The sequence below is a fragment of the Sinocyclocheilus grahami genome, unplaced genomic scaffold (genome assembly GCF_001515645.1).
Source record: "Sinocyclocheilus grahami isolate Dianchi unplaced genomic scaffold, SAMN03320097.WGS_v1.1 scaffold788.1, whole genome shotgun sequence".
NCBI classification, from domain to species: Eukaryota; Metazoa; Chordata; class Actinopteri; order Cypriniformes; family Cyprinidae; genus Sinocyclocheilus; species Sinocyclocheilus grahami.
In genome coordinates, this window is record NW_015505967.1 from 185860 (window position 1) to 196597 (window position 10738).

A 10738-nucleotide genomic window follows, 5' to 3' on the forward strand; every position below is an offset into this window, starting at 1 on the left:
ATGTCACTTTCTTGGCCCGCTTCCACGGCAAGTCCAGCCTCGCCGTGGCGCGATCCATAACTTCCAACAGCTCATCATACGCAGGGCAGGAGGATTGGGAAGGCTCAGCCTCAGCCTCTTCGCCATCCTCAGACATCTCCTGCTCCTCCTGGGCTGAACCCAGCAGAGCACTGGCCCCCGGATCAGACGATGTTAGAGAAATAACATCATCCTCCAGCGGCTCTCTCTCGTCCACAGCCGACAAGCGCGAGAGGAAAAGCCCCTCTTTAAAATGTAAGGTCCGCGCAACTGGCCCAAGGAAGGTATCCAGTGTCGGATGAAGGTCTCTTGCATGTTCAGTCTTTTCAGCGCGCAGAGTTATTCAATTTAGGTTTAACTCAATCTGACTCCATTTTATTATCTCATCAAATTTAGGTTGAAAGGCACATTGGTTGTTTGTCGGTCTCTGATTATTCTTACATTCGATTATTCTAATTAACTCTTTACTTTGTATTTTACTCGTTCACTAGGAATCTATGTTGTTTTTAGGATGCCTCACGCTGGCCGCTATGCATGGGCTCCACGATCACAAAACTCGCCATTCTAATCCTTATTCAGAGGTTTGTGGCTAATGTTTAGCCCCCTACAGCTACCCATGTAATATTCCGACATTAATCAGTGGTTCTTCTAGACCACCTTTGTCTAGACCCCGACAGCTGATAGCTTCGTACAACTTAATTAATACTCAAAGTATCCCCATGAGCTCATTCTCCTCCGTGCCTCAGCAGCAGCGGGTCCTGAACCGCGTGAAGCAGATGGCTGCCCCTCTTTTCTCTAATAAAGGGACCAACGAGAGCGGAGCTTTTTCATCGAAAAATGCTCACAATGCACGCAAATTGCCCCCTCAAGGACAACGCGTGCGTGCTCCTCGCCTAAACAAAAAACACAAAGATCGTGTGTGTCATCAGGTGTCAAATAGCGACAACATAGATGCACACATCCTCTAAACGTTCTGCTAGTGCTCGCCATTAAAATAGGATAGAGATCGCTCTTACCACGTTCAATGCACGCTTCAAACAAAACCGTCAGTGAAGACGAAGAAGAGAATGACATGTTCTCCCGGCGCCTATTTATACTAATAGTCACACAGGTAGTAACGTCATGGGCTGTCGCCGCCAAACGTGTTGTTGGTGTTTTTTCAATGTATGCTTCAGACACGGGTCATGACGAGGCGTTCCCCATAGCGACCCCAAGAGGATGCAGTTCGAAGTTCCCTTGAGAGGGAACTGGACATTTCAACGTTTTACTTCATGTAAACACCTTAATCGATCTGAATGGATAAATATTAATTCTGCTGTTAAAAACAAATAAAGAAACCGTGTAGGAGAGTGGTTATTATATGCAAACAGTGAGAAACTCTATATTTGTGCAGTGTGCGCATGTGAAAAAAAAAGAAATCAATTCCGATTTGAAGCTTGTGACATCAACCCAATCACTTCACCCGCTTCAAATGTTATCAGTCGATTAAATGGGCGATACCAGTGGTTATCAGCTCATAGATATAGGCCAGAAGGGGCCTGCTGCGCCTACTGCTAAGCTGAGAAGGCTGTTGTCATCCATCCACATGGTTAATCACCGCACGCATGTATGAAAGTGAAGTTACCACTGGAGTACCATCAGGGGCGATCGTTTAGATCGTTTTTCCGGCAGTTTTATCTTCAAGTAACTTTGTCGATCCGCTGTGGACTTTCCTATCTTCAGAAGAACCAGGAAAACCTCCAGCTCACTCCTAAAGAACTCATCAAGAGCCTCCGTTGTCTACCACATCAGGACTCTTGTTCAGCAATCGAAGCCAATGCAACTATCCGTTTACAACTATTTAGATGCGTGTTTAAGTTTGAGCCCCTTTTAAGGTGATTTTTGATTCTTTGATGATTCCCATTAGGTTGTGGTTAATTGATGTGAAATACTGCCATTATTTTGCTCTTCTCTCTCTCTTCCTTACTTTTCATCATTCTGTATATATGTGTTTTGCTTAGTCTTGTAGTATGTTAGCTGTAGTTGTATTTATTAAATCCCTTATATTCACAATTGATTGTCTCTATGTGCTGCTCACAATTCGGAGTCACTGAAGGTTGATCCCTTGCTACATGCTAAGTTAATGCTAGTATTGTATGAAGGAAAGTTATTCTTTCTTGGCCAGGAAAATAATCTTTCCTTGAATTGATTAATGATTATAGGGTCTGCTCAGTGGACGGACAGATCAAATAATTGTAATCTTGATTCTGCTACAGTTAATTCTAAGATCTAATCTAAATATTTATTATTAATTATAACCAGTTATAATTCATTATAAATATTTCCCTTTTTAGCTAATTTGCTACAGCAGTTACATTTGCACAGCATTTGATGTTTTTTTTTTACTTTGGTTTACATAGCCGATCAGGAAGAACACTCAACAAAGTGTCATGTAGAAATAGTAATAATTCATACAATTTACCAAGTCAGCAAATTCATATGATATTGTACAAGCGTACTCATACAAAATTCTACGACTTTTACTCCTGCTGTCATTGGCCATTGCCTCAACTCTCATGCAGATCATGCCCCATGTAAGTAGTCAGAGTGTTTGTATCATGAAGTTTATATTAAGTCCTTTGTATTCTTTATTAACCTTAACAAATTGGCGCCGTCTCTTCCCGTTCTAACAGTACATGATATCTGTCCACACCTCATAGTCTGCCTTTCTTTCCGTGTTGATTTTTATTGAACGCATCTGTCTAAGAAGCAAGACTCTGGAAATGAGTTTAACTTGTCATGTGATAAATCAGATCTTCAATTAATTTGGCCAAATCAGATCACTTAAAGCTGTTTACACCAAGAACAAGAAATATAATGGTATATTTTAGCATCCACACCAACAGACAATAATGGTCTGCTTACTGTTTTACACGCTGCAGTTACAGAATGTTGTTGTCTGCTGTTTGTTGTTGTCAATGTTTTTATTGTTCATCAGCTGGAAAAATCTGTTCTGAAAGAGGTTCCAACGATATTGTTCCTCTGCGTCCTTAAATGTTAAATAGCCGCGTAGCCGCGGTATCCTTGGTGTGAAGAGGCCTTTAAACTGCTTACAACAATACCGGCAGCATATAATCATATTTAAAATAATAAAATAATATATAGCTTGCTACTGAAGAATACAGTTTTTCTAATGCTGCTTTCCTTTCATTCTGTTAAACTTACACATACATTTTTTCCTTTCTCTGCCTATTTCTCTTCATCTTATTCCTTTACTCCGTCACTCACTTACACATTTTTTTGTGCTCTGTTGTAAGGTAGAAACTGAGAGTTTGCATGCTGGCCTTTTCTCAGACTCTGAATCTGATGTATACAGATTAACTCAGGAGCCTGCGAGAGTTTCCAGGGAACTTGAGCTTGAAGTTTACTATTATAACTGCTTAATTTATGATAAAACAACAGTAATAATTAAATATGGGGTCAATAGATATTTTCTTGTTTTACAGCTGAAGACCAAAAACACAAAGAAAATCAATCACAGCTAGCCGGTCAAACCAGTCCTGATGAATGAGGAATGAACATGGCCTTCTTGTGCCCAAACAGAAAGACAGAGAGCTGAAAATTTGCACATTTCCATTGATATGTCTGTATTCAAGCAATGCAGTAATGTGTGGTACAGCATTGATGTTGACCTCTCAAAAGCAGCAGTTATAGTTACTTCAAGTCAGCAGTTATCATTTTTCACATATACATCTGTTTATAGCTCCTAGCAAATCAGCTGTGCATCTTCTCTGGAATTTGGGCAGGAAATTACTGAATATGTTGAGTACTGACACCTGCACCTGTATTCTCACTTCACCCGCTTCAAATGTTATCAGTCGATTAAATGGGCGATACCAGTGGTTATCAGCTCATAGATATAGGCCAGAAGGGGCCTGCTGCGCCTACTGCTAAGCTGAGAAGGCTGTTGTCATCCATCCACATGGTTAATCACCGCACGCATGTATGAAAGTGAAGTTACCACTGGAGTACCATCAGGGGCGATCGTTTAGATCGTTTTTCCGGCAGTTTTATCTTCAAGTAACTTTGTCGATCCGCTGTGGACTTTCCTATCTTCAGAAGAACCAGGAAAACCTCCAGCTCACTCCTAAAGAACTCATCAAGAGCCTCCGTTGTCTACCACATCAGGACTCTTGTTCAGCAATCGAAGCCAATGCAACTATCCGTTTACAACTATTTAGATGCGTGTTTAAGTTTGAGCCCCTTTTAAGGTGATTTTTGATTCTTTGATGATTCCCATTAGGTTGTGGTTAATTGATGTGAAATACTGCCATTCTTTTGCCCTTCTCTCTCTCTTCCTTACTTTTCATCATTCTGTATATATGTGTTTTGCTTAGTCTTGTAGTATGTTAGCTGTAGTTGTATTTATTAAATCCCTTATATTCACAATTGATTGTCTCTATGTGCTGCTCACAATTCGGAGTCACTGAAGGTTGATCCCTTGCTACATGCTAAGTTAATGCTAGTATTGTATGAAGGAAAGTTATTCTTTCTTGGCCAGGAAAATAATCTTTCCTTGAATTGATTAATGATTATAGGGTCTGCTCAGTGGACGGACAGATCAAATAATTGTAATCTTGATTCTGCTACAGTTAATTCTAAGATCTAATCTAAATATTTATTATTAATTATAACCAGTTATAATTCATTATAAATATTTCCCTTTTTAGCTAATTTGCTACAGCAGTTACATTTGCACAGCATTTGATGTTTTTTTTTTACTTTGGTTTACATAGCCGATCAGGAAGAACACTCAACAAAGTGTCATGTAGAAATAGTAATAATTCATGCAATTCACCAAGTCAACAAATTCATATGATATTGTACAAGCGTACTCATACAAAATTCTACGACTTTTACTCCTGCTGTCATTGGCCATTGCCTCAACTCTCATGCAGATCATGCCCCATGTAAGTAGTCAGAGTGTTTGTATCATGAAGTTTATATTAAGTCCTTTGTATTCTTTATTAACCTTAACAAATTGGCGCCGTCTCTTCCCGTTCTAACAGTACATGATATCTGTCCACACCTCATAGTCTGCCTTTCTTTCCGTGTTGATTTTTATTGAACGCATCTGTCTAAGAAGCAAGACTCTGGAAATGAGTTTAACTTGTCATGTGATAAATCAGATCTTCAATTAATTTGGCCAAATCAGATCACTTAAAGCTGTTTACACCAAGAACAAGAAATATAATGGTATATTTTAGCATCCACACCAACAGACAATAATGGTCTGCTTACTGTTTTACACGCTGCAGTTACAGAATGTTGTTGTCTGCTGTTTGTTGTTGTCAATGTTTTTATTGTTCATCAGCTGGAAAAATCTGTTCTGAAAGAGGTTCCAACGATATTGTTCCTCTGCGTCCTTAAATGTTAAATAGCCGCGGTGTGGACTCATCCTTGGTGTGAAGAGGCCTTTAAACTGCTTACAACAATACCGGCAGCATATAATCATATTTAAAATAATTCATATTAATATAGCTTGCTACTGAAGAATACAGTTTTTCTAATGCTGCTTTCCTTTCATTCTGTTAAACTTACACATACATTTTTTCCTTTCTCTGCCTATTTCTCTTCATCTTATTCCTTTACTCCGTCACTCACTTACACATTTTTTTGTGCTCTGTTGTAAGGTAGAAACTGAGAGTTTGCATGCTGGCCTTTTCTCAGACTCTGAATCTGATGTATACAGATTAACTCAGGAGCCTGCGAGAGTTTCCAGGGAACTTGAGCTTGAAGTTTACTATTATAACTGCTTAATTTATGATAAAACAACAGTAATAATTAAATATGGGGTCAATAGATATTTTCTTGTTTTACAGCTGAAGACCAAAAACACAAAGAAAATCAATCACAGCTAGCCGGTCAAACCAGTCCTGATGAATGAGGAATGAACATGGCCTTCTTGTGCCCAAACAGAAAGACAGAGATATGAAAAATTGCACATTTCCATTGGTATGTCTGTATTCAAGCAATGCAGTAATGTGTGGTACAGCATTGATGTTGATCTCTCAAAAGACAGCAGTTATAGTTACTTCAAGTCAGCAGTTATCATTTTCACATATACATCTGTGTATAGCTCAGAATGAGCAAATCAGCTGTGCCATAATCTCTGGGATTTGGGCAGGAAATGATTGAATATGGTGAGTACTGACACCTGCACCTGTATTCACCAAGACCATTTCTCTAGAGTTAATGTTGACTGTCTTTATGTTGTTGACTGTTTGTTTGAAGGAGGATGAAGCCAGTTGATGAAAATATCAATTCAATGGCCACCAAGTGCAGCACTGCTGCCTGAACCCATCAGTTATCTGCTGTGAAGACTGCATTCGCAAACAGCTCTACTGCAACAGCTCATATGTTATGGCCCATAAAAGTAAACTTCACAGCTGAACAATTGTTGAACAACTGCAAGATAGTTGTGGAGGGATTCTTTTGGCCCATACCTCCAACAACCTCCCAACAAGAATCAATGGTAAGTCAAGTGCAACAATTATAAATAAAAATACTATATTGTTTATTGATTTACCACACCCTAAATACATGTTTTAAGGCAATCAGACTGAACTGAACTCGTACCAGTAACACCACACACAGCCCACCAGCCTCATATGCACTGCACTCTATCACTTACACTGACTGGACATATGCAAAGGTATATAATCCGTGTATCATTCGATCATTCGTTTTTTTATTTAATATTGAAAGTAGAAAAATGAGAAAACGGCTCCTTTTATAGTTTTTTTGTTTTTTCCCAAAAACTGAAAAGCGAAAATTCATCTTAAATTTTCATTTTTCGTTCATTGGTGGAAAAATTAATAAACAGCTTGAATATTGGATTTCTACACGTGGGCGGGAATTAAACACCCCTTTCTGCTGATTTGTCAGCCGAAGATCAAACCATGCTATCATCAGTTCTTCCACAGTATCACGCAGCAGAATAATAGTCCTCTGCTGCTGCAGTTGTATGGATTCTTAACACATTTATTGCAACTACATTTAATCTTTTTTTTTGTCAAACAAACTGGCTTATGAATAGCTCAACACAACTCATACTGGGGCAGAGTCTAGACAGGGCTTTCTTCTGTGTAGACCAGCGGTTCTTAAAGTGATAGGGGGTCCAAGAAATAATTAGCTATAGCCTAAAGTATTTCCAGACCGTAAAGTCGCTTTTTTATCATGATACATAGGCCTACAGTGATTTATTCCAAATTGACTTATATGATGCATTTAACGTCAAATCATCTAAATGAAGCCTTTTAAAAGACAAGTATTTGCTGTGGTTCATGTTTGTGGCATGCTCCAGAAAGATGCTCAAGGAGACCGAGACGTGTTAAAGCAGTGCATTCTGTTGTTCTCTTTATTTTTCAAAGGCATGACATTTTGTAGTTATTTTGAACGTAACGTTACACAATTAAAAATATAAATTTTACCATACGACTATAAATGACAGAGTATTAAGTTATTTCCCCTCGATGGGGAAAAAATCCAAGTGAACATCAAGTGAATGTAAACTGCTTTAAATATGACTGCTGCTTATTTCCTGTGCACTTCAATACTGATCTGTGCTTGACTGTAGTTTGTCTGCTTATTGAGTTTATTTAACCCATCGCAGTTTATTGGAACTGTGTGAACTAGAGTCACTACTCACCTTAATGTTGTTCTAAAGGCTTATTACTTAACACAAAAATGTCCTGCTCGCGCTTGCCAATTTAATGGCTGAGAATGGAATTTAATATCTGTTGTTCTCCGTTTGTCAATCAGAATGACAGTTCTTACCTGTATATACCCAAGCCAGTTTATTATTCTTTCCTTTTTGTCTTAGTGTTTAAAATATTTATTTTGAAACAAATTAATTAATTTCTTAATTAAAAAAAAAACGAAAAAGGAGCCGTTTTCTCATTTTTCTACTTTCAATATTAAATAAAAAAACGAATGATCGAATGATACACGGATTGTATATGTGTACTGTGATTAATCTGTTTATTATTGTTTTCATTTCATGCTCTCTGTATAGTATAATATTTACCATATGTTGTTCTCTACCTGTATTGAGTCCCTTATGTGTGTTGCATATATATTCAATACTTTTCATCCATAATGTCATGCTGCAGTTTGCACAAAATACTGACACCACCTGTACACTTGCGTTCATGGTATTGTGACAATAAAGTGATATTATTTGAATTGGTCACATGTCTTTTGTTTGTCAGTTGTACTGTAGGGTGCTGGATAACAACTGCAAATTGTTTAAGTCATGGAAGAAGAAGACTATGATAGGGACATGGATAAGCAAGCAAGAGGAAGAAAACCAGGAGAGCTCTGATGATGAGAAGGAAACTGGACATGATTCTTTGGTGCTCGAGACATTTCACCATACATGCACTTCATCTGATTAAATAACATGGTTTTAACATAACCCATTTTTATTTTTTTTATATATGATTTTTCTTTATATGCTACTGTCTACTTATAGCTGTCTTTATGATGTATCCTCCAGTAACATGTTGTACATGGTGTTGGAAAATAACGTATGGTGAATATTCTGTATTAGGGATGGTGTTTGGTAAATACACCATGTCATTTTGTAAACAATACAAGTTACATAAAGAGTCATTAGAAGAGACTGCATGGACTATATTGCTCCAGGCACTACATGCACAACTGAGGGTGATGCACTGATGCACCATCAACATGAATCCTGTACTGTATTATAAGCAAGATGAGCATGGGCATTACTGATGTTTAGCACCTGAAGATGACAAAGATTAGAAATTTTTGACAGAGATACAAATTAGGTCTTTTATATTATGATTATTTGCACTGCATGAATTGTATGGCTTTTGCATCATAAACCACACACTGTCTACACCTTGTCTTACTGAATGACACATTGACTTTGTGTGCTAGTACAATGAAGTGTCACAGTATGTATTGTATGTTTCAATTGGTGTCTTTGTTTACTCTCAACACTGTATTCTTGCTCCTGATCTAATGAAATAAATGGAGCCCATTCCAAAAAGGCACTGATCTAGATATTTTTGGGGACTATTCTTATTCTAAGATAACTATGACTTGCAACTTACATATTGACAAGTTGTTGTCAGCAATGTGACTCAGCAGAGTTTGTTGTGAATGATGATAATAGATCTGTGTATGTTTTACTGCCCTTCCATCCCCATAGGCCAAGTAGAGTCCCCTGGAAGAAAAAAAAAATTCAAATGGCTGTAAATCAAAGTCTGATTATAGTTTTAAAGAGAAATTTGGCAGAACAACTACTTATGCTATGTTAATTAAATAATGTTGGACAGAGTTTTCAAACATTTATGGAAAGGTGGTATAAAGGTGTTTAAAAAAGTGCTCTTAGTAAAATACTAAATTTCAGCCTGCCTCTTACATATGTCATAGATGTTTGCTCAATGAATATGTTTAGATATACCTTTATTCAAAAAATATTGTATTTTTTACCATTTTATTATTAAACTTTTAAACTACATTACCCATAAGCCTCTGCCATTCTATCGATAGAATGCAGTGCTGGTATTTGTAGTTTAATTAAGTTATGCTCAGGGTCAGGGTTACGATCTTGGGAAAGTGGTAATTTCTCATGACATAGCAACACTGCATTGTTAACTAAAGGTATTACTGATGTAATAATAAAAAATTAAATAAACAGCAAAGCGTACTTTGCAACGTTAAGCGTTTTTTAATTTGGGTTAAAAGAATCCAATACAGCGAGGTCTGCGAGTGCCTAGAGAACTTCAAAGCCAATGGCAACCCAGTTGAGCAGAGGCATCACACTTACTTGTCCATATATGGTCATCTATGACAGGATCTTCCGGGTTCTTGTGGTGAATGGACAGATAATCAGTTAAATATTTATTTGTCTCCACTCAATATAAAACTACAACAACAGATTTAACCAGGTTAACCTGATGCAGCAATAGATTTGTTGATTACAATTTTTTTTCAAACAAGGCCGTAATGGTTCCCACCATATACATTGTTTACACTAATATTAATTAATGCACAATATGTAAACTCAAAAGTGTGCATATAAAATAATGTAAATAATGAATAATAAATGTCAAAATGTTTCATTTGCTTACAAAAAAACACCTCTGATAATTATTCAAACATGCAATATTTTTCTACTACTCAATTTTGCTTCTGTAACATTTCCAGTGTCTTTATAGTGTATTAAAAGTATACAGTTAATCACTTTTATGTTTCCTGGAAATGGACCCTACAAACTTGCCATTCTTAACCCTGCCAAAAAAAAAAAAACATAAAAACAATATTAAAAAACATACAAATTTCCCTATGTTTATTGATATGTCAGACTTTTCCATGACAAACAGTGCCCAGAACAGCACTCTCTCTCCAGTTTGTCGTAATTAATGGGTACATGGAAATAAATATGTAACTAAGAAATATGCAATATAAAACCCCTTTAAACATTGTCTAATATTCAAAAATAAAAAGAGAATTTGTTTACAAAAAAATGTCATGAGATGCCAAATAATATTTTACAAACCAGGAGTTTCGAGGCTCCAGATGAAAATATATTATTTTCTTCCCTTTAACAAACAAATAGGCAAAAAATTATTAAGAACAACATTTCAATATTTTAAGATTATTATTCTGTAATCATTGTTTGATTCTATTGTGACTAAATGCA